General features: G+C 41.6%; 1 protein-coding gene across 2 annotated transcripts in view; it reads left to right on the top strand.

The window, feature by feature from the left end:
• Snap25 (synaptosome associated protein 25) overlaps positions 1–25,529 on the top strand; it is a 71,155-nt gene that overhangs the window by 4,788 nt on the left and 40,838 nt on the right. The window lies entirely within an intron of this gene.

Below are 25,529 nucleotides of genomic sequence, written 5' to 3'. Positions count from 1 at the left end.
TTTTCCCCTGAAAAAGTTTAAGTGAATTCTGATTTTAAGTGAACTATGTAAACTACAGTCATGTATCTGATACAATACAATAGCATTTAGTAAGCCATGAATACGATTTTAAAGGACAGAGATGCCTAAGGCAAAGACTAATCCGAAGTACTTTGTGTGGGGCCAGGGGTGAGATGGCCTGAGCTATCTCTGCTGCTAGTTCGCCAAGTGTTGGTAATGACTTCGTAGTAAGTCATTTCAGTTTTACAGGTGAAGTGGCTGAGATAGAGCCAAGAGCTAAGTGACATATCAGAGAGCTGAACAGGAATAATTGTAGTCAGTCTGACTCCAGAGACCAGGGTGCTAGCTGAATGTACTCGGTTGCTTCTTATATCATCGCTTTTCTTGCTGGTCAAATGAATCACAGTGAATATACATTGATAGGTAGATAGATAGATTAGGTAGATAGATAGATAGATAGATAGATAGATAGATAGATAGATAGATAGACAGACAGACAGACAGACAGGATTGGACCCAGAGCATTAAGCATGCTAAGCAAGCACTCATCCCCTAAACTATACTGCAGGCCTCTGCACGTGATATTTTTCTTCTATCTTTCCCTCCCCGTTTGAGAAGGGAGGCATGCCTGTGAGGATGCTGGTTGGCAGCCAGGAACCCCACAGCTCTCCTGAAGCAACTGCTTATAATTTCCTGTTTTCGGAATCAGTCTCCTAATAACCCACCAGGGCACTGTAAAACTTGGTCTCCTCATCCGCAGACAGTGTTGGTCAGTATTGCTGCCATTCTGACGCAGCTGAAATGCCTCAGCAATGTGTGTGGGCCTCAGAAGAAAGGCTTTCGGATCCTGTTGTCTCAGCAATGCTTCTGCTGTCAACCTGCAGTCACAGATCTTAGAACTCATGTGTCCTCAGTATCATATCCCTTTCTTAGTCTTTTTTGTATTCCCTCTGCCCCAAATTATTTGACATCATCTTTCTAGTCAGACAAGAAATCCTGCCTTTTGCCTCAAAGCTCTGTTCTACATCATCACTGCCTTGAGTGTCTGCCCTCCTTATTCAGATCCTTGGTCATCTAGTACATACTATGTCCTGCAGCTTTTCCAAACATTTTAAATTCCTTGTAAAAAATAAATTAGTTTTGAATTTTCACCTCAAGATTCTGCTTTTCTCGTCTCCTGTGTCTTACTTAAAGCAGTTTGTTGGCTTTTATTTTCTAACTTCTGCTCTCCGTCTGCCATTTATAAGAGAGAAGGAATACCTCTGCAGAATCTCTGAACTGCTAAGTATTTAAAAAAGTCATATTTCTATATGACCTGAATCATATGATACAGTGCAAAAAAAAATGATCACACATGGTTGAAGTATATTCGAGGCTCTGGGTTTTATCAGAGGGAGAGGAAGGGGGAGAGGAAAGGGGAGAGGGAGGGGGAGGGGGAGACAGACAGAGATACAGAGACAGAGACACACAGAGAGAGACAGAGAAAGGGACAGAGAGAGAAAGACAGAGAGAAAGATAGAGACAGAGACAGAAAAATCAATCCTCATATTTCAGAAAAGACTCCTTGTCTCTATAGTTGACTTCAGATTCCAGCTTTGTTCCATCCAGGTAAACTGTCACACGGCAAGAAAAGATAGTCACTGATTGCTTTCTTGTTGGTTTTCTGCTGACTCACAAACATTAACCTTTACAACAGTTAACCGATTGTTATACACAAGTCTGTATCCCAACAAGATATAGGGGGAAATCCTGTTTTAAAGATTAATGTCCCTTTTTCAGTCAGTCTAGAGAAAGTGACTTTTGATATCAACTTGGGATTGATGCTAAATGACTGCTCTGCTAAGTTTATGGCTTCTTGTTTAACCAAGAAGAGATAAATCTGATCCTTTTGATGCTTTTTGGCCTGGTAATCCTACGATTGACGATTCTGTTCGATCTGCTGACTCATTTCTTGGCTTTCCAGGTGGAAGGCCCGTTTTTTTTTTTTTTTTTTTTTTTTTTTTTTTTTAGACATCAAAGGCAAGACGATTTTTTTTCCCCGAAAGTGCTAAGTTCTACAAACTGAACTTCTAGTCTCGGCTTCCCCTTCACTTATTTTATTCTGATGACACTGGTTCTAGATTTTTGAACTTAGAAGATGACATCCCATGGCTTCAATCAGTGCTTTCTGCCCTAAACTGGGCAGCATGGGTGGAAACGAAAGCCTCTCTCGGGTGCCCCCCTGAGGCCAGAGTTCAGCCCTGCACTCCTGCCTCATTTCTGTTTCAGAGAATGTGCTCAGATGAGCTTTGAGAGACAGGCAAACTGTGACTGAATTCCCTTTCCATTGAGAATCTGGGGCCAAGCTGTTGATATCCTTTGTTTATATTTCTCTTTTTTTTTACACCTTCAGAAAATACTGACTGGGAAATACAAAACAACACATTTCTTAAATTCCCTGTAGTTAGTAAACGTTTGCTTGATGGCCAGCCATAGATAAGTCACACTGTGACTTTTTTTATTGATAAGTAGAAAGTAAAGGGAGATAAATGCCAGAAAGCCTGCTGGGAAGAACATCAGTGAACTGGTTTCATATGAGGGAGTCCTGTGGAATGATCCCTTTAATTTTAATGAGAAAGTGATGAGAAGATTTTTACTAGAAATCAAAATCATATTCCTGGTTTATGTTTGAGAAATGTTGAACATAATGGGATTTTCTAACTTGTCCATGAACTTCTCAAACATCATTAGCGTTACTGCAACACATTCAGTCATTCATCCAGCAAACATTTTCTGAATAAGCTACCATTTAGCTACCATTTAGCCAGAAAACACTATCCTGGTTCTGCAGACACAGTAGTAAATAAAATAAATGTCTCTGCTCTCAGTATGACATGCTAAGCATACCCTATGCAGACAGAAGTACTTTAGGAAACATGTTTTAAATAGGATCTCTTTCTTTTAACCCAACTTAGAAGAGATCATGGAGGCTATAAAGATTGTGCAGTGAGTAAGGTTGTTTGTCTTACAAGCAGAAGGACCTAAATTTAAACTCCAGAACCCACATGAAAAACAAGGCATGGTGGCCCGTGCCCGCAGTCTCAGTAAGCCCATGGGGCTTACTGGCCAGCCAGTCCATCTTTAATAATCAACTCCATGACATGAAAAGACCCTGCCTCAAATGATGCAGATGTTATTCTTCAACACCTGACATTCCTGAGGCTATTTTCTGGCCTCCAGACATATAAGCACACGAATTCATGAAAACCCATGCGTACCCAGGCGTATGCACACACATAAAAAAGAAATCAACAGATACAGTTGACTTAAGGTTTTCTGTATTAGTCAGTACCTACCTACAATAAGGCCACTCTATCATGAATGAATATATTAAGAAACATAGACACCTAGACTAAATAAATAACTAAGGTACGCCTTTGGGTAAATTTGCCTTCATTTACATGGCAATCATAAGACAATATATATCCCTTAAATATAGTTTTGTATTTCAGCATACGTCTTCATAGGGATACCTGCCTGTGTAAACCACTTCTTACCAAGGGGAAAGAGTAAAGCATCAAGAATCTTGCTACCTTCTAGGCCAAAAAAAAAAAAAAGACTATGCTGCAATCTGAAATGCTTGGAACAATGAAAAACCAAGGTGACCAGGAGAGAAAATGCAGTATTTTTGTACTTTCCTCCCCTGAAAGCGCCCCATTATGGGTCATCAGTCAGAGATTCAGAATGAAGTAGGATATAGGTTAGTTTTCCAACCCCTACTTTTAGACTTTACTTGTGTTTATCAGTTAACTATGTTCCCATTTCCACCTCCCTTGAAGGTTTATGGCATAACTTTATAATTACCTACCTATACATTTTTCTTCCTTAGTAGAATATAGAAGCCCTAGAGATCAGAGATAACAGCTCTTGATTTCTTAGTACCCTTCATGCACCAGATCGAATAAGCAAGTGGGGTGCACCAGATGGGATAAGCAAGTGACTGAAGATATCACCATGGTTTTTTGTTTTGTTTTGTTTTGTTTCTTCAGAGAAATGAATTTCACTCCAGTAACTAGTTCTGCCTTGAATCAACCAGACATTTCAATCTGGAAAATACACTAATTGTTCTGTAGCTCTGCAAGTCGATTCACCCTAAATGTTGGGATAAAAGAGGTGCTTTGGCTTACCTTGACTAGCTACCAAACTATGGTAAACAACTTATTATTCTACTATGATGTTGTATCATCTATCAGCCAGGGGTTAAAATGCTAATGAAGCATAAAGAATTCTCAAGAAAAGCATTGCTAAAAGCAGAACTGTATTCAGATATTAACAGCCATTCCCTAAGAGTGATTTAACCCATTTTCAGATAGGAAGCCAAGGTGTTTAGCTTGCATTATGCATACATTTAAAAGTCTATAGTAATCATTAGGATCAAATGATATTTTTAATCGTTGCCCGTACATCGATTGAGGCATTGATTTGTGCCTTTGGTCAGCCCTTGTCTTCAGAAGCGCACACTGCTTCATTAGGATGGCATGGTGTATACGTGCTGTCCATGTTGATTTGGCTTTCTGCAAAAAATCTCCTTTAACATCCAGCGTCCAGCGTCCTCTTTGTTAGAAGAGGAAAAATAGGCATAGCATATCAGCTTCATTTATCGTAGGAAAACCAATATTTATCACCAACTGAACAAGGACTTTTGTATGTCTTTTTCTCCATATTTTCTCATAAAGGAAGTTTAAAAAAGTAGTAGAAACTCTGTGTCTACTTTCTGCAGAATATATAAACAGTCGAATGACCACAAAGAAAATAACAACAAATAATTGGCTAAATGACCTCTAGATAGTACACTCAACTTTTGCTTAGGTTATTTCACATAATCTCGTTGGAAACATTTAAACTGTTTGGAGCTCTTGTCTCTCTGACTATAAAGTCCACATTTTTTTCTTTCTACCCATGAGTTTTCAACATTTACATATAATCCAGTGAGACTTTCTAAACACAGTGGTTCTCAACCTTTCTACTGCTGCAACCCTTTAATGCAGTTCCTCATGTTGTGATGACCCAACCATGAAATTCTTTCATTGCTACTTCATAACTGTAGTTTTGCTACTGTTATGAATCACAATGTAAATATCTGATATTCCGGATATCTGATATGCGACCCTGTGAAAGGGGTTTGTTTGTTTTTTTGACCCCCTCACCAAAGGGGTTGCAACCCACAGTTGAGAACCACTACTCTAAAAGACTGCATGCTGCCAGTGAGTCAGCAAACCTCCAAGAGCACAGTCTTCCAGGCTAACTCAGGTGCATATGATGATATGAGTGACCAGAGACAAGTAACGTTCAGATGAGTTCATTGAGCACTGGACAAAGAGGCAGAGGCTGCAGACCACCTACCTCAACCATAATAGCTGTGCAACCTTGAACAACTCACCTAAACTGAACTGATTCTAGTGTTCACAGATGTAAAGAAAAAGAGGTGGCTACTATGAATGCCAAGTGGATGTCATGAGGCCTTAAGAAATTACTATTGCTGCTACCTCCCACCCTATGAAAGGGGAAGGCAGGTCTTTGTGTTCCACTAGCCAATGTTTACCAAGTGGTATTTCTTGCATTCTTGATTGCAGGTTATTTGAAGAATATATGCTTCTTTTCTTTTCTATTGTGTTTTCTTTTTAGAGAGTCAATGGCTCATGGTACCAGATTACTTTTTCACTTTAACAGCATACATGATAAATTGGGACGATGTATCAGGAGTATTTGATTTTTCTATTTGGGGAAGGATTTGAAAATGCCTTTGATAGCATCTCTGCTTTGGGAATGGCCTCATGATCCTTAGAATTAGGTTTAGATACCCAAAGAGGCTCAGTTTTCACTTAAATAAACACTAACCCCCTCTTGCTTTATGCATTGGATTTCAAGGGCCCTTGAGGAAAACAAAGGAAATATGAAAAATATATTTTGCTGTGCAAAAGAGATGTGCTGCAAGCTGTTCAATGAACCATCACCAAACCACATCTGTTGGTGCTGTTTGTTTTCAGCTTTGTGCTGAGAGGTTTTTGTTGTTGCTGCTGCTGCCACTACATGGTGGTATGTGGGGGTGGGGTCAGGCTTTTTATCAGATTGACATGTGTGCTTTCTTTCTTTCTTTCTTTCTTTCTTTCTTTCTTTCTTTCTTTCTTTCTTTCTTTCTTTCTTTCTTTCTTCTTCTTCTTCTTCTTCTTCTTCTTCTTCTTCTTCTTCTTCTTCTTCTTCTTCTTCTCCTTCTCCTTCTCCTCCTCCTCCTCCTCCTCCTCCTCCTCCTCCTCCTCCTTCTCCTCCTCCTCCTTCTTCTTCTTCTTTCTTTTTTTTGTACGTGCACACAACATACAATCAAAGAAATGCAAACACCAGGTGTTTAAAACATTTAGCATCCTCTATGAACTAATAAACATAAATGCAAAAATGAAGTACAAAATACCTCCAAAATTGTGTTCACATCAAAATTCCCTAACAAACATGGAGAAGGTTGCCCAAGATACCATATGCAGTGAATCCTCAGTCTACTTTGGAGAGAATTCCTGCAAATTTAGGCCTGAATGGCAAAAGATTATTCTGGGAAAGGTTTTCAAAGGCCCCTGTTATCTTCATATTAGCATCTGCTGTGTGATAATTATAGTCCTAGCTATTGTGGTCAGTTTTGTATTTAATCTCTATAGAAACATACCAAGTGGTAGATGCTATTTTCCACACTTAGATAGGATAGTGTTGGTCAAGCTATTTCTAAGGATCTTAAGGTATTAATTGCTACCCTTCTACCTATGAACAAGCTTATACAATGGCCATATTATGGACCCAGATATACTGACTGATGAGTTGGGATAAGTATAGCTTCTGCAGGCTAAAGGACTGAGATTAATACCAAATCTGAAAGCATTGCATTGAAGACTAAACTAGGTGACAGTGAAGCCTAAGCTTCATACTTACAGTTCTTTCTATAGCCTTTGATGTATATGAGTATCAGGAATGAGCCAGTGGGAAAAGATGCAAGTGTGTGCCCCAACCAACCATAATTTTAGCTAGGTCAAATTTTCCTTAACCACTAGGAAGGGGTGATAGCATCCTATCTCTGTATCTACTAATTAGAACTTGTTTCTCAGTCACCAGAGGGGACCAAGGTAAAGTTGAGTCATCTTTGGCCCAGTGGAATAGTAAACATTCAGAATTAGCATCTAATTGGATGATGGAACGAAGAAAGGTTCATAGATGATAAAAGAGAGAAACTAGCTGGGCGTGGTGGCGCACATCTTTAATCCCAGCACTCGGGAGACAGAGGCAGGCGGACCTCTGAGTTCAAGGCCATCCTGGTCTACAGAATGAGTTCCAGGACAGCCAGGGCTGCACAGAGAAACCCTGTCTCGAAAAGAGAGAGAGAGAGAGAGAGAGAGAGAGAGAGAGAGAGAGAGAGAGAGACTGTCTAACTGTCTAAATATGCTCTTAAACTACCCCAACCATCTCTTATTAAGCATGCACATTAAGTACTTGGCTCTTCAAAGCAGCTCCTTGAGTGGTGAAGCAAGGATTCACTTCCCAGTGGGTGGTTGTTGCTAGCTCTTAGCTAGGGCATCTTTGGGGCCAGAACCATTTGTCTCCCATGCAAAAGGTTAGCCTTAGTGTTGCATGTGGACACAGTGGATCTTGAAAACAACTAGAGAGGGTGGGCAGAGAGTAGGGAGGCATTACCAGTGGGGGGAAAATCATGGTCTAAGCCAAATGGGCAAAGAAGTCACATAGCTAAGCTCAGAGTCCATGTGAAAGGAGGAATTATGGGGAGGAGGATGATCGAAGCCAATTTTCACACAACACATACATATGTATATAGTGATATGCAGCAATCTTGAAAGCATGAGTCAGAGAAGGTTTTGTGTTGGCCACACTCTAGGCATGGAGCTTTTCCTGTCTATCCCGAGGCTATCCTTCCTCTCCTCAGTTACATAAATCAGGAAACTTACCCAAGGCTCATTCCTACGCTACCACCACAGGCTTTCCAATGTCTCTCCCAGTCAAAATTGGAGCCCCTAAGTAAAAGAATTGAATGCCTTTGAGCCAAAAGGGCACCTGGAACATGAACCCAATCTTTCCAAGGAAGCTGAACTACCACAGAAGCAAATACCAGGGAAATTCAGAAGAAGAAAAAAGGAAGATGTTTTCCTCCCAACATTAACGATGAGTATGCCCTCTAGTTTGGGACTAGCAAAATAAATGCAAATATCTTACTCTTTTGTCTGCCTGAGAAATTTTACTTAAACCTGCCATGGTAAAGGCAATTTTATATGAAGGTTTTTCTCTCTCTCTCCAGACATGTCTCATATTCAAGCAAGAAAACCCTGATTCCTCCTCTAATTATAAGAACCACCTATAATGCTAGAGACAATTATCAGCCAGTCCTCTTTCCTGCAAACACCAGCAAAAGGGAACCTGAGGGAGGAGGTGCCAGAAAAAAACCCTGAAGGCTTTTCAACTGTGTTCCTGCTGCAGCTGCAGCAGCTGCTGCTGCTGCTACATCATGGAAAACAAGCCAGGCAACTGCTTGGAAGCCCTCACCTTAACCAGTCCTTAGAGTAGAAAGGAGCAGCTGGCTCACAAGGATGCCTAGCCAGGCATATTCCAATGTGCTCCAATTTATGGCTGCGCAAATTTTAGACTCAATTCGGACATCATCAGATTGTAGACCCCTGAAGATTAAACCCTGGATAGATGCCCTACTTTTTCAGGCCCTGCACCATCCCAAAGTCAAAACATTTATTTAGTTGAAATGCAATGTCACCCTGGGTCCATCCGGAAGCAGAGCCTACTTGAAGGTTGTGAATACCTGCAATTTATCTGGGAAGTGGTCTTAGAAGTGCTGGCAGGTGAGGAAAGAATTAGATGAGAATTTGAAAGAAGGTGCACAGTAGTCAGTATTGGGCAGGGTGACCCCTGCTGAGGCCTATTCTAGCTGGAACCTCCTCTGGGAGAAAGTATCCAATACTGCAAAGCAGGGGGAGGGGGAGCAGGAAAGTGAGAGTACCATGCATGGGTAAGGTCTGTTCCCTTGGGTGCATCGTGCACCCACCTTTGTAAGAAAGCAGGCTCCCCCTGAAACTGAGAAAACCCTAAGGCTTGCAGCATTTGCAAGGAACAAATAGCAGGAGAGGCTAGCAGAATGCACAGAAATGGTGTGTGATGAGGAAGACAGGTGACTGTCAACAAGATGCTACAATTTTGCAAATAGTAATGGTCCCATATCCCAAGTTTCCCAGAAGGTATCTCCAGTGTTGTCATATTGGCATCTCAGCCATTCATTTACCAGTTAGGCTCCTAGTGGGTGTCACTTTCTCAGCATCTATGCACTGTAATGCACATGTCCCTCAGCTTTAAGAGGGTAGAGCTGAGATTTCTTCTAGGAGCCACCTTCAAGCCCCAGCCGCAGCCATTGTAAACCCCATCCCAAGTTGGGTGGAGATTCTAGACTACAGATTTCAGCCAAAGCCCAACCTTGCCTAGCCTTGCTTGTTCACTTCAATGGAAGATCAGCCTTTCTAAGAAGATTCTTCATGTAACCTAGAGACTTGAGATACATGAAATGGATTAGACAACTTCCGGAGGCAACAGGGATTGTTATTGTGACACGTTGGTTGTTTTGTATGGTATTAGGAATTAACCACACAAGACTTCATAGATGTTAGATAAGTAAGTACTCTACCACTGGATCATTCCCATGCCACAGAATATTGTTTTGGTAAGTATTTTTCATAAATGGTAGCATACTCTAAAATAATGGTATAAAGTATACTACAGTGAATAACATGATCAAATGGCATGGCCATTCCTTATCACTATTAATTAATATGTTCTATATTTTACTGATGTAAACTGTGTAAAACTGTGTTTACATCAGTGTTGTCACAAACATCTCCAGGTGAGTATAATATTTGAGCACTCACATCATTACAGATCCATCATCAGGTGTTAACAACTCTCTAGTTCTACTATAATGGACGTGAACCCAGTGATATATGTAACTGTCATTAGCAAGAACACCACTACCTCTGCTCATGACCATACGTGAAAGTCACAAACATATAAATGACATTCGAGTAATGAAAGTATTCTGAAGAAAATCCAAAAAAGAACAGAGTGAACAAGGGAACACTGATCTTAGGTATTTATTTATTTATTTATTTATGGAGTATTGCTATATTGCCCAAGCAGTCCTCAAACTGGTAGTCTCAGGCAGCCCACTTCAGCCCCCTTGTTATAAGAAAATGCCTGCATGCCACCATTTGAAAGTATATACTGGACTTAACTTGGTGGCTACAGATACTGGTGTAAAAGTTGGAGAATCACTTTTAAAGGAAATGGCAATTTTCGGCTGTAGCAAGACCCTAAGCCAAGTGTACTAAGTATACAGTCACTCCTATACTCATCCTGGCCAAGTGCAGTGGAAATTTGGATTTTCATTTAGAGGCAGGAAAACTGAGGTTCCAAGAAGCCATGGGGAATTCATCAGACATCCGTTTTCCCTCCTTCAGTGGTCCTCTACAGCTAGTTCCGAGATACTGTGTGCAACCTCAGTGCAAGTGCATGGTGAGAGACCTCGAAAAGCTTTTTCAGCTGCCGGCCTTTTCAGCTGTGTGATTTTGATGTTTGCAGGCCAGCTCCACCTGACTGCCAGAGATGGAGCCTGCAGCTATTTTTCTGACTTTGATTGCTCAATCTGCAATCATGATCCCAGTGCCAGGGAGGCCTATCAAACCCTAGAAGGGCAGGCAGGGGGTCTCTGGAGCTGTACTTTTTCCTATTAGTAACCCAGGGAGTGATATGAGTGGCTTCAGTGGTCAGTGGAGCCAGCAATCGCAGTGGGGATATGGGGGGACCCTAGCAGTGAGCTAGAGAAGCATGTCCATGGAGCGGTGATGGGGTTGCTGGAAAAACAGGAATGCCCATCCACCTTGCTGAGCTTTTAGGAGGGTCAAGCTTGAGGCCTAGGGATGGTTCGCCTGCTCAAGAGAGACCCAGTGTTGGACTGCCAGGTTATTCAGTGTGGACTTTTTACCCAAGAATGCTGTTGTTCTTACCTCAAGGCAGCCCAGGTTTGCCCTGTGATTGGGACAGACCTCAGTGGGGTAGCGTAGCAAAGCAGGTGCAATTGGAACTAAGGTTCTGCCATTCACAGGCAACCTGACAGTGTCCCCTGGGCCTTATCAGGTTCAACACTGTAGATCCACATCCTCACAGTGAGCTTTGGAACCCACAGTACTGGAATTCTCCACTGCCTATTATTGGCCATGCATATATTTTATCCAGCAGCTATTGCATGCCAAGTGCTTCAGCAGGCAATGAGCAAACAGGTGATCATTACAGGCAAGATCTCCTTTGGAAGTAACATTTTTAAAGACAAGAGAGAGATAGCCATCAAATTGATGGGGCTGGGGAGAGGGACAAGAAAATTACCAGATAAAGACAGAGTCTGCAAAGAGACCAGACCGGAGGTGACTGGGAGAGGATATCTGACCATTGATTTGCAGCCACAGGCATCCCCAAGCCTGCTCAACCTTGGAGGGTGTCAGTCCACAAATGCTGTTGGAGAGGTATGGGAAGAATTGTTAGGAAAGAAACATACAAACCAGGTTATGAGGGCCTGGTGAGGAGTTTCGCTTTGGATGAAAGACTCCAGAAGGTCTAATTTTAAGAAGGGAATTAACTTGGTCTGATGTATTTTCTTTTTCACATAAAGTGGAGCAAGAATGAAAACAAGCCTACTAGGAGGCAACTGCAGTTCCAGAGTTGCACCTATAGGTGAGGAAGCAGGCATAGAAAGGAGGGTGGAGAAAGACTTACTGAGAGCTTTCTGCTAGGCAGGACTAGCCAGCAAGGAAAATAGCATCAATTAACCAGGTAACGGCACCAGATAACCCTACCTATTGCCTCTCTATCACACCCAGTAAAGAATGGAGGCTGAGTCTGCCTCCTAAGAACGGCAGAGTTTGTGTACAAGCAAATTCAAGCAAAACTCACAGGAACATGAAGGAAACAGGATGAAACTGGGGAGAGTTAAGCATGGGTATGGGGTCAGGTCAAGACTGTGCCCCTGATCCCGAGGGATCTCTGGAGTAAAGATTGCATGGAGTCCAGCTTTGAGACTGGGGAGGTGACTTTTATAGGCTTATATTACTCAGTCTTTGGAGGACTGTTCAAACTCCCAGGCATCTTCAGGGGAGGATGCTCCTCTTAGCCACAGGGAGGGCTCAGTAGAATCCCAAATGGGAACCCTGAGCCACATCAATGCAGCATCCGAGAAGCAGACACACCTGCCAGGAAAGACTAACAGGAATAGGGTTAAGATACCTGTACCGTTTCTTATAATGGTTATAACTTTACTGAGAGAGGACAGGGGGGCAGGGTGGGCGAAGAAAATATGAAGAAGCATAAGGCCCAAATGTCTAAATAAGTAAGTTAGTACAGGAGACTTGTAACAAGAGAAACCCCCTCCCCATTGCCCACAGATTCTATTTGAACTACCCATAAAGAATCAACTGCCACTTTGCACTCAGTTTATTGGTGTTTCATTCACCCAGATCTCGTCCACAAAGCTTATATCTGAATATCCACTCATGCCATATAAAAAGTGATGAGGATTTGGTATCTGTTTCTGCAAACAGACATATACAACAATGAATGTAATGCATTAGCAAGGAATGATAGGCTGGGGACATAGCTTAGTTAGAGTACCTGCATGGCATTCACAGGATCCTGATAATGTAGGCTATGTCCCACAACTGTGTAGTTCCTTCCAATGTAAATCCATGGGTTTTGAAATTTGTCTATATATCAGAATATGCAGTAATCTTTTTTAAGTTTTTTAATTTTTAAAGAGTGTATATGTAAATACAGTCCCAGCGGAGTCCAGAAGGAATCTCTTGTAGCTGGAGTTGCAGGCAATTATGAGCCACCCAACATGGGTGCTGAAAGCTGAACTTGAGTTCTCTTTGAAAGCAGTATGAACTCTTAACCACTGAGCCATCTCTCTAATCCCATATCCATTAAAAAAAAATAATCCCAGAGCCCAAACCTGGTTTAGAGTAACTAAAGAAATCAAATAATAAAATCTAGAGTGGTTTTAAACTATAGATTTTGTTTTAGCATAATTTTAGACTTACCCAATAGTTGTATAGATGGTTTAACTTTCACCTAATTTCCCATATTAGCACCTTACAGCACCATGACTCATTATAATCAGAAAATCAATATGGGTCTATTTAGCTAGTAAGCAAAATTTCTGAAAGCAAATACGTTAGCATAAAGGTCTGTTACAGGCAGAACACATCCTATATTTATTTGGATTTCCTCAGATTTTCTAGTTATGTCCTCTTTCTATTCCAGCCTTCTACTGTGCACTAAGCTGTCAGGTGTACCCTGTCTTTTCTTACCTTCAAGTGCCTCGATCTTTCTTTATCACTCATGCCCTTTAACAGGCTTGGAAAGCATTGGTCAAGTGTACTAGCTACTTTTTATTTCTGTGGTAAAATACCATGACAAAAAGCAACTTAAAGAAAAATGTTTAGTTTTGATTTATGGTTGGGGGGGAGGAGAGACAGACAGATAGAGACAGAGAGAGAGAGAGAGAGAGAGAGAGAGACAGAGAGACAGAGAGACAGAGAGAGACAGAGAGAGAGAGAGAGAGAGCATAATAGCTGAGAAGGTGTGGTGGCAGGAGCAAGAAGCTGGCTGATAACATCTTTATCTATAAACAAGAAGCAGAGAGAGCAAGTGGGAAGTGGAGTGAGCTATAAACCCTCAAAGCCTACTTCTAATAGTATATTCCCCTGAACACCTCCTAAAGGTTCTATAAGGTCTACAAACAGCACCAACTGTGTGTCTCCAAATGTATGAGCATATCGGGGGGACAGTATTCATTCAAACCACACCACCACACCACCACACCACCACACCACCACACCACCACACCACCACACCACCACACCACCACACCACCACACCACCACACCACCACACCACCACACCACCACACCACCACACCACCACACCACCACACCACCACACCACCACACCACCACACCACCACACCACCTATTTTGTAGAAAGTTCCCCAATCTGGCTTTGCAATACTTCATAAAACAGAATAAGAATAAACTGCCTTGTTTGATTGAGCTATATGTTCTTAGACTAACCATGGCAGATATGAAGTGTCCTGTTTGTCATAACATGTCAAGTACACGTGGTCAAATCCAAGTGGAGTCACTGTAATGTTATGAGTCATTGCTTGCTGATGAGAATGTTTGCAAAGTCTTTCTCTCTGTCTCTCTATCTCTCTGTCTCTGTCTATTTCTCTCTATCACACACACATAAACACAAACACTCACATACACACATTCTTTGTCTAACAAGTACAGGACCTGGTGTTACATCTCTAGCACTACATATAATTAACAATAACAAATTATCCAGTAAATGCCCCCATCTGCATCTTCATGCCTTGTCTTGCACATTAGAGACCAACCTATCCTTGTTCGTTTTTAGTTCAGGATAGTGATGGTTACTATCAATGCAGAAAATGCGTCTGATTCTGAGAACTTGGATGAGCTATGGACTGTGTCCAGTGACATAAATGTTTACTTGAGTCTCAGGGTTTACAAAGGTACTGATCCCAGGTTTCTTGGTGTTATGTTTGTGTCTTCATCCTGTCTCCAGACCCAGAGTAGTGCACTGGATTCACTAGGTGTCATGGTGTCAAACTATCAGAGTCACCTTTCATACACTCTGGGAGTTCCCACAGAACTACTTGCTGTTCATTGTGTGTTAGAAATGAATTACTGGGCTGGAGAAATGGCTCAGTGGTTAAAAGCATTGTCTGCTCTTCCAGAGTTCCAGAGTTCTATTCTCAGCAATCACATGGTGGCTCACAACCATCTGTAATGGGATCTGATGCTCTCTTCTGGTGTGTCCGAAGACAGCTACAGTGTACTCATATAAATAAAATAAATAATCTTTTTTAAAACAGAAATGAATTAGTAACTACACAGACTTATGACCAGGTATTATGATTTGCTTACTTGCTCCCACATCCATATTTGGAACATGGAAAAACATGTAAATCATAACTCATACGTTTTTTTTTTCCCATTTTCCCACTTTGTTCTATCATAAACTCATCTCTCTGCTTGGTGTGTGGCACATACACACTTATGTGACCTATAATCTCAGCCTCAGGAGGTAAGGCAGGAAGATCACATATTTGAGACCAACTTAGTAAGACTGGTTTCAAAGGAAGAAATCATCTTCCTGCTTATAGTATATGAGTGGAATAAAAATATGTCAATTTATTTCTGATCAAACTTATAAGCATGCCTTTCCAGAGCCTGACACTTCAAAGCTCTGTCAGCCCAGGTAACCTAATGTCAGATAGCAATGGCAATATCTACAGAAGTTAGAGTTCATTCTATTCCTTAATAAGATGAATCCACTCCGTCTAGAGGTTGGGAGGTAAACTTGGAATTCTAATGATTCCACTGTGAACAGCTAACTCTAAACTATTTCTGAGCTGCCACATTTCAAAGGCAGAATCTCAAATTGGATTTTCCTGGTTTAGAGCAATATAGAGCAGCAAGTATGGATGTTATGTGCACGTCTGTGGTGGTCTGAATAAGAATGGCTCCCACGTACTCATAAGTTTGAATACTTGGTCCCCAGTTGCTGGAACTGTTTGGGAAGGATTAGGAGGCCTTGATGAAGCTTGTGTTATGTTATGTTATGTTGTTATGTTATGTTATGTTATGTTATGTTATGGGGTCAGACCTTGAGGTTTCAAAACACACATGCCATGCCCAGTTTGCCTTTCTCTGCCTCCTGCATATGGATCAAGATGTGAGCTCTCAGCTATTTGTGTTGCTATGCTTTTGTTCCACCATCATGAACTCTAATTTTTGGAACCATATGCCTAATTAAATGCTTTCTTTTATAAGTTCCCTTGGTCATGCTGTTTTGTCACAACTATAGAAAAAGAACTGAGACAACGTCTACCCATGTACATGGGGGAGGGGATGATAAGACACAAAGCAAGGGAGAAAAGAAATGGAGAGGAGCTACACTTTTATGTTTTTGTTTGCCCTCAGATGTAGGCTGGATATCTGAGCCCAAGATATTTTGAGAAAGAAGGAGTGGCAGGTGACAGGTGACTCTGATGGTCACAGGTGAAAAGGCCTTTGCTATACGCAATGCATGGGTTCTTCATCCATGCCCTTGCTTTCATGTATGATGCACCCACAACCTGAGTGACTCAGCACACTCGCTGAGGAATCTCACCTTCCAGATGAGTCTCTTATACTTCCTACTAAATGGCTATTTTTTCATTTTGTGACCCCTTGAAATACAAAAAAAAAAAAAAAAAAGACTAGATGACCTAATTATGTGCTTCTAAGTGGCAAGAGAGGGATAGAAGAGCTCAGCACTAATACTGATTCTATAGGCAGAATTACCAGCCTCTGGGGACTTCACTCTGGCTACAGCTCATGATATTCAGTCAGTCCTAATATTTGTCAAATATCTATTACGTCTCAAACCCTATTCTGGCATCTAGTCCCAGGTTAGCACAAGGGTTGAAGGCACATGTTCTAGGCCATGATCTAAGGGGAAGTTACTCAACCTCTTGAGCCTCATCTTCTTTGCATGTAAATGAGAGTGATAATAAGGCCCTTCTTAGTTTACTGACATGAAGCAAATGCCACACTCTTAACTCTGCTTCCTCTGGGCTCACAGGATGACTTCCTACCTCTAATTAAGACCCAGATGACCCCAGTGTTAGACAAATAAGAAATTGCTTATGAAGAGGCAAGAATCCTACTTCCCCCTTGGGTTTTGGAAGAGCTGCAGGGGTACCCAGCACCCTAGATCTCTCACAAACTGATGGTTATAATCAGAGTGGTAAAGAGAAGCCAGCAACAATCCTCAGTTCCCATTGGTGGTGACATCTGGTCTAGCTCAACAGCATTTGTGTGTTGTAGGGGTCGGTTATAAAATGAAATGTGGTGAAAAAAAATCTAGTTTCACAGACTCTCTTCTTTCTATCCTAACTCCCAACTTTCAACTTTCCCTCACAGAGCATGATAGGCACTAACTGAAAATAAATTTCACTTTCAGTAAAGAAACAGGCTAAGAATAGAATCACTGGTTGTTTCTCAGATGCCATATGAAAAATTTAGATTAAGTCAAGTTTCCTTTGTTCCTCTTGGCCTATTTTCTTTTATTAAAGATCCAAAGGCAGCACCATCCATTTCTGACATCCCTTGCGAGCATGCTTTGTTTCTGCTCTACTTACTGCCTGCTGCTTACTCAAAGTGATAGTTATACTATCTGAAAAACTCCTAATGTAAGAGAATGAAAAGAATTAAGCCATCTTAGTTTGAAGGGCAGGCTATGGAAAGAAGATAATGGCATCATAGTATCCTTAGTTATTCTCAGTATGTCAGTTAGCTTATGCTGTGTAACAAATGACACCCCCGCCCAAACTTAGTGAGGTCAAAAGAGATTCATTTATTTAGCTTTTCATTGTGCAAGTCAGTAGTATGGACAGACTTCATCACAACTCATCATAAAGTTAGTTAGCAAGATCATTTACTGGCTAGTTGATCTACAGTGCCCCTTGCAAAGATTTTTCTCTGTTCCATTGAGTCTACCTCATGATCCATTAAAGTAGCTAAGGCCATTCACCTTCTCACTGCATGGATACAAAGAGGGATGGAGAATCCCTCATTCCAGGCAAGAGTCATTTCCACAGATTGTTTTCCTGATGTCCTAGTCTACTTTCTGTTTATAAACACTGTGACCCAGTTAAACTTGCATTTCACAGTCCACTGTGAAGGGAATTCAGGGCAGAACTCAAGGCAGGAACCGGGAGAGGCAGGAACTGAAGCAGAGGCCAGGGAGAAGTCTGCTTACTGGCTCACTCCTCATGGCTTGCGTAACCTGCTTTCTTATATAGCCCAGAATTACCTCTTTGGTATGTCATGGTCCCCAGTGGACTGGGCCTTCCAACATCATTCATCAAGACAATGCCTACAGGCCAATATAATGAGAGTGTTTTCTCAAATGAGATTCCCTCTTTCCAGACATCTCTAAGTGCTATCGATTTGGGAAGTGGGGAAAAGAACTAACAAGGGCTAGTTCAGCAGAATCCCCTGGGTGGCTCTTTAAAGCTCAGATGGCTGACGTCCATCCCAAAACACTTTGTGACTGGTGGGACTGAATCCTAGGAGTTTGCATTTCTAACCCACTTGCAGGAAATGCTGACACTGCAGGCCCGTGCACCTCACAGTGAAGTGCTCTGTTCACAGCAGAATGGAGGAGCACACTAGTAATTCTGCCTTCACAGAGGAAAAAAAATGCAAGCTCAAGTTTAATGAGGAGGTCGTGGACACACAGCTGGATGACCCTTTCTAGTGCTAATTCATGGAAAACCATTAGTCCAGGCTGGTTTCACCTCACACCAGAGCCCGTGTCTTGCTTCTGGTGAGACTACAGCGCTCAGATAGGTTGTGTAACACTTCCATAGAGCTAGGTATATTTATACTGCAGATGCAGATGGAGAGACTGCAATCATTTATTTCCCCATTCATTCATTTCCTTAATGCTGGACCCTCACTGTGAAGGCCTAGGGACGAACGTGGAATGACTCTGCAAGTAGCCTCCCCAGACTGAGACACAAGTTATGTTTCTCACTAGAGGAATAACAGTTTTCATCAAGTGAGGTCTGAGCAGAAAGAAAAGCATCAGTACATCACCCTTTAAGGCTACAGAAAAGAACCCTCTCCAAGGGCCTTGGTGCTGTTTCTAAACAACTAAGAGTCTCTTATTGCTTTTGCTGGGTTTCTTAGGGGGGATAAAAGAACCATCCTTGAACATTAATTCCCTCCTGGCTCTCATGAAATGGGATGTAGCTTTTCTGCCCATGGTCTGAGCCTGAAGCTTTCCAGGTGTTCGGACTTCTGTTCAGAGTGTGGTCTGTGGACCAGCAGCCTCGTGAATCCTGTAATGAAAATGCTAATCGCAGGCCTCAGCACAGACCAACTGGCCTGGGCCACTGTGGGAAGAGTTCAGGACTCTATATGTTAAACAAACTCTCAAGGTAAAAAAAATTTTTTGTAGCTAAAGTTTTAGAAGTATTGTTCTTCAAAGCTGCACAGAGCACGTAATCAGCCCTTGTGTATGGTTTCTATGTGAATAAATTCAACCAATCACAGAGAAAATCTGTTCATTTTTTTTATCAGTACTGAGCATATGCAGACACTTTTTCTTGTCATAATCCCCTAAATAATACAGGATAATCAATATTTACATATAATTATATTGTACTTCATACAAGTAAACTCTTAGGAGAGAGCTCTGTGTCATTTTTTTTTTAAAGTGTCACAAAGAAGTATAAAGACAAAAGTTCAGCCAAGTTACCCTAAAGACCTTCAGAGGTCTTTTATTTGTGATTCTACATCTGGATAATACCTTGCTCTCTAAGGTAAAAGGAGTGTGTGAATGAACATAGCAAAGGAAATGGGCTGTTCAGGCAGCAAAAGGCTCAGGAAATAAGGAATAGAGAGTGGAAAGCAGGTGTCACCATTATCCCCTTATAGGATAAAACAGAACCAACCTCATCATGCCAGTTAAAGCTAACTTGTCTGGGCACATTAGTATCTCTCTCTCATCTTCACACACTCCCCCCCACACACACCTTTTTTCAACATTAGATAAACAATTTAGTGTTGGTTGGGGACATGGAAGTTTACCAAGAATGACATTAAGTTTGGCACATGGGATTAATGCATGGCACAGCTCAAACCAATGGCCTCTCACACATTTTGTGACAGGAATGTGAGGGCTAGTCCCTTCCTCACAGCTGTGCTCCATTGTTCTCATGTGCCAGGCACCTAGACTAACCGGCTTCCATGTGAGAACCAGTCACAGTGAGCAGAAGGACATGAAGAACCCAAAGGCAAACAGAACAGAAGTGCCAACACTGAATGCCTAAGAGCCACAGAAGCTCCCAGAGGAGCCCTGGGCCCAGGCCAACAGCCTCCTCCAGGAGGTGCTGTTTGTGTTGACTGGACGGCAGGGCAGGAGAGAGGGTAATATAAAGGCAAATGTACAGACATTTGGAGGATTTCAGTAAAGGCAGAAAGCCATTCTCATTGGGCCTGTTCCTAAAGGAACAGGGATTAATAAGCCTGAATTCTGATCCCTTGGAAATGTCAAACAAACCTGAGGCTGCTTCCAAAAAGGAACACAAATCCACTTGGAGGAAGATGCGATGCCCGTGTGATTAAAGCAGCTAACCTTTCCTGCATGGGTTCTTTCTGTTGTGTTATTCATGAACTCTTTCATTTTTGCCACATCTCCTGAGGTAGCCAAATGCACTGCAAGACCAGAAACTCCTGTTTGCTCAAAATATGTTCCTCTTCAAAAGGGAACTCATGGAAATTTTAGATATTTGTAAAGCTACAAAAGAGGAAATCTTAAATCTAGGGAGCTGATAAGACCAAGAACCTTGGGTACACTAGTATTCACTGAGTGCATCTACTGTCACATAACAAAGACAGAGTAATGAAATTCATAAGCTTGCTATCTTACATGGTCACCAAACCTTCTACAATCATCTGTAACTCCACCATCTTTAAGGGGAAATTGAAAAATCTCTTGTTTGTTCTCTAGAAGTTTTTGAGGATATTTTCTACATTTAGGTACACTGAGGACACACAAACAATTTTGTAGTGGCAAAAATAATTTCCCTTTTCCTTTAATTGAAGGAAAATTTATACAATGTATTTTGACCCTGTTTTTTCCTCCCCCAGATATTCCTAGATCCTTCCAGATCCTCCCTCCCTATCTGCTCAGCTATATGGTCTCTCTCTCTTATGTTCAAAAAACAAAACAAGAAACAACCATCCCAAAATAATTCCTCCCCGAAAATGAAAATGAAAACAAACAAAAGACCAACAAGGCAAAAAATGCCAGAAGAAAGCAGAATAATATAAATAGTTCACAAAAGTACCACAGAGTTCTTTTTATGTTAGCAAACTACTCCTGGCCAGCCATGGAACAAGTCCTGAAATGTGGCTGATATACCCAGTGAGACTCAACTAGAGAAAACAAAATTTCCCTTTGCAAGCAAGTATCAATTGCAAATAGCTTCTCCTTTAGGGTGGAATCCCAGGTCCACTTCCCCCTTTATCTAGTTTGAACTTGGGCATGTTATGTGTGTGTTGCCACGGTCCCTGCCACAGTGGATTTGCATTTGCATCACTCCTGTTGTGTCTGGAAGGCACTGTTTCTATGAAGTTATCCATCTCCTCTGGCTCTTACACTCTTTCTGCCTCTTCTTCCACACAAATCCCTGAGACTTTGGGGGAGGGGTTTGACGAACACTCCATTTAGAGCTGAATATTCTAAAGTCTCTCACTCTCTGCACATTGCCCAGTGATCAGTCCCATCTACTGAAAGAAGAAGTTTCTTTGAAATTGGTTAAGTGAGGTTCTGATCAGCAAGCATAACAACATGCAGTTAGGAGTTATTTTATTGCTAAGTTCTTTTGGCAGACTGATGGTTTTAGGCTTTTTCCTAGGCCCATGACTTATCTAGTCTCAGGTTCTTGGGAACTTTAGCAGAATCAGGTATGAGTACCCTTTCATGAAGTGACCTTAAATCCAAGCAGAAAGTGGTTGGTTGCACACGTAGCATTTGTGCCACTATTGCATCAGTATATTTGGGGAGGTAGGCCACTGTTTTATTGTTGCAGAATTTGTAGCTGGGTAATATTGATGACTACCTTTCTCTTCTAGTAGTATGCAGAGTACTCTCCAGATACTAGTAATAGAGTGAATCTTTGTTGATGGACATACAAACTGTTTCCAGTCTCTCTGTAGTATGATGTGGAGTCCTTTGAGTATATGCTGAAAAGGATCTTGAGGTAGATGAATTCTCAGCTTCCTCAGAAAACTCCACACTGATTGTCATCATGGCTGTACCAGTTTGTACTCCCATCAGCATGAATAAGTGTCCCAGTTTCCGTGCATCCTCACAGTATGTGCTATCATTTGTTTTGTTGATCTTGGCCATTCTTACAGGCAGAAGACAAATTTTCAAAGTAGTTTTGATTTGCATTTCCCTAATGGCTAAGTGTTGCTCAGTCTGATGTGTTCCATCTTTTGAGAACTCTTTACTTAGTTCTGTACCCCAGTTTTAATTGGGTTATTTGTTGCAAAGAATGATTTTTAAAGAATTAGATCATGACTTTTACATGAATCAGTAATAAGCATATGACAAAGATTGTTTTAGATTCGCAGAGTATCCGAGGAACAAATATTTATAGTCAGTCAGGAGAGGAAAATTGAAATAAGTTTATTAAGACAATTTCTAGCAGATTAGTGCACTATGATCTTGTTGACAATGTATTTTCAACCAGGAAGAAATCATTTATATCTACAATGGGTCAAGGGTCAAGCTCATTTGTTTAGTCTTCTGTAAACAAATATCCACCTTTACAATCTAATCTCTGATTAAGAAGAAGCAAGGGTAATAACTATAAGGGGATGATAGATGCATTCATTTTCTTGTGGCAAGGGCTTCATGGTAATTTATGAGATTTTACATTTAATATGCACACTTATTTATATCAGTTATACTACAATAATGCTGTTTAAAAAAAAAGAAAATAGTAAATCACTGGATAAAGGCACCTGCCTGTAAGGCCAGGAGTTGAAGAGCTGGGACAGGAAGTCCTTGAGATCCAGGGCAACCTGGGCTACAAGGTGAACCTGGACAGTTAAACAATTAAACAGATATTTGAAGAAAACCATATCTTAGAAAACTTTGTAGTCTTTGAATAAGTCTAAAGGTATTAAATGCTCCAACACCATGAAAAAAAATGATTTTCTGTCTTGTATATTTAAATTTTGGATAGTGTTTTTAACATTAACCTAAGTAAGGAATTCTGGCTCTTTGGAGTCATTTCCCACCTCTGCAGCTCTGTGGCTTACTGCCTCCAGGACCCAGAGCTATGCATTTAAACCCTCTTAGCCTTGCATTCCTACCTATAAAACTGAGGATAGTAAAGACATTAGGCTGACTCTCATTTAAATTAAAAAGGCTAATGAGAAATAATGGCCTGCCAGTCTTTGGCATTTTCCACTTAAAGTCTTTAAGTGACATAGAAGGGTCCCTTTCCCCCAAGCTTGAGGACATCTGAGAGATTGGCTTCAGTTAGGAAATGAGAAAGACCTGGAAGTCTGCTCTGTTGGCATTTGCTAAATCAGAAGCCCAAAGTAGGCTTTTGAAGAGTGTGATGACCCTTCCAGCTTTTCAAAAGCCTGGTTGTTTTCACAGACAGGCAGGAGTGAAGCTCTTTAAAGTTATCTGTAACTTGCTCACCTTGCCACACTCTGAGTTCAAGCCAGGAATCAAACACCTGCTTTTCCCAAGAGCCTGTAATCAAAACAAAGACTAGATAGGGAAGGATGTGTGTGTTAGAGTCAGCCCTTCCTGCCTTTTGGAATGACAGCGTGGGACACACTCACACCTTCTCCTAGACCCTCCACCAGTTCAGAGCTGTAGTATATGACTTCTCCGAAGCCACACAATATTGTTGAAAGCCTTAGCATGTGCTACCACATACAAGGACCCAAGCAATGCTTTCTAAGCTCCCAGTGCTCATTCTTGTTCTCATCAGGGTTTTTAAAAACTGTCAACATGATTGCTTTTTATGCATGCTATCAGCTATTCCAAAGGTAGGCTTGGGGACACTGAGTCAAGTTATCTGACAGCTATATATGCAGTACGATGAGATTAAAAAACAAACTTCTCTACATATTCTCTGCACTCTGGGCATTAAACGAAGGTTTGGTACCCGCAGCGGGTTAGTCAGGCAGTTTGCAGGGTGACCTGGCCAGGCCTTCCATCCTGCTGCCTGGCAGGGATCCCTCTACAGGATGTGTCATCATGTTCCCACAGAGCCCACAGATGGCATGAACCTGTTTTTAAGATGGCTCCTCCCTACAGCCTGAGCTGTAAGAGTCCCTGGAGAACTCCTGTTCCAAGCCCTGCAGGTCCCTTATGAGATACCCTGGGACTGCCTGTCAGCCTCCTTCATAGCTTCTGTAGGCTTTGCTGCTGGAAAACAAACAAACAAACAAACAAACAAACAACCTAAGACTTTCCTCACACAGGGAGCTATTTCATCCCAATGCCAGAAGTGCCTGCATGTTTATGTGCCCCCCAAATGTCCTTAGCTAATGACTGATATGAACATACAGAAGCTCAGCTCCTGTTCTACTGAAGGACATGCTCTAAGTGGCGTGTAAAGTAGAGCTTAGAGCTCTATGCTCCCTGCAAGATAAGCCACATGCAGGGAATCCACCTTGCTTGACCTCCTTTCTTTGGACTTACTCTCTCATCTGCTTTCCTGGTCGGCTCTAGGAGAACCCCTTCAGTAAATTGTTTGCACAGAGACTCTTGGCTCAGGGTTGAGAGAGGCCCACCATGTCTCTCTTAAAGTCCCATTAGAGAAGTGCCTTTCTGAAAACAGCTTGCTGAATCCTGAGGGGAGGCAACCTTTAAAGTTCCAGACAGATGGGCCTTGGCTTAATCAATGTACTCATCCCAGGGCTTTTCAGGCACACTTTGGGACTAAGAGCTGAAACAGTATTGGGTCATTCAGGACATTAAAAAGTTACTGAGAATTATCTGGGAAAACATCCATTACCCAAAGGCAAGGTCTGCCTTGCCTCACTTCTAAAGGGAGCATTGTAGTATCCTGGGAAGTGCTGCTGATTCAAGAACTGCTGCACATGGGTGCAGCTTTGTCTGTGCCACAGAGATCTCAGGGAAAGGCTCCTCGCTTTCTCCACCAGTTCATCAAGCACAAGTGGTCTAAAGCTTCAGATAGCTCCTTTATTTGCAGTAAAAGGACGAATCAGACTTAATTGCATGCTAAACATAAATATTTGCTACCCAATGCCCTTGAAACATAAGAGGGTTCCCTCCCTGGAGGGACCAAGGCAGCTTAGAGACTAGCATTAGGAAAAGGGGGCTTTCTATAATCTTGACTGTTAGTATTGGCTAAATCATAAGTCTAAGGGGGTTAATGGTTTCTAAACCAGTTAGGTTTCTAAAAGTCTGGTTGGTTTCACAGACACAGATAGAAGAAAGCACTTTGTGCTAGATTTGTGTTAGATTGTTCAAAGGCTCATCAAGTGGTCCCTGTTTACTTGGCCACATCCTTAATTTTATTCATTCTCTGTAGTGTATCCTTCAAAAGAGCAGGGCTGTGGGGTGGGACTTCTCTGAAGCAAACCATTTGCAAGACTTGTTCTCTGTTGCTGGGTTATAGGGGAAGTACAGTGAGGGGGGGTCTCAGATTCAAGGAAGCAGAACTTAGAGTGATGATGCTAAAGAAGTATAACATTATTATTGTTGTTGTTGTTGTTATTCATTTTTCAAGACAGAATTTCACTTCTGTGTAGCCC

Source organism: Mus caroli, unplaced genomic scaffold (assembly GCF_978045245.1).
Source record: "Mus caroli unplaced genomic scaffold, Mus_caroli_1 scaffold_2, whole genome shotgun sequence".
Lineage (NCBI taxonomy): Eukaryota > Metazoa > Chordata > Mammalia > Rodentia > Muridae > Mus > Mus caroli.
This window is presented reverse-complemented; position numbering and strand designations above follow the sequence as displayed.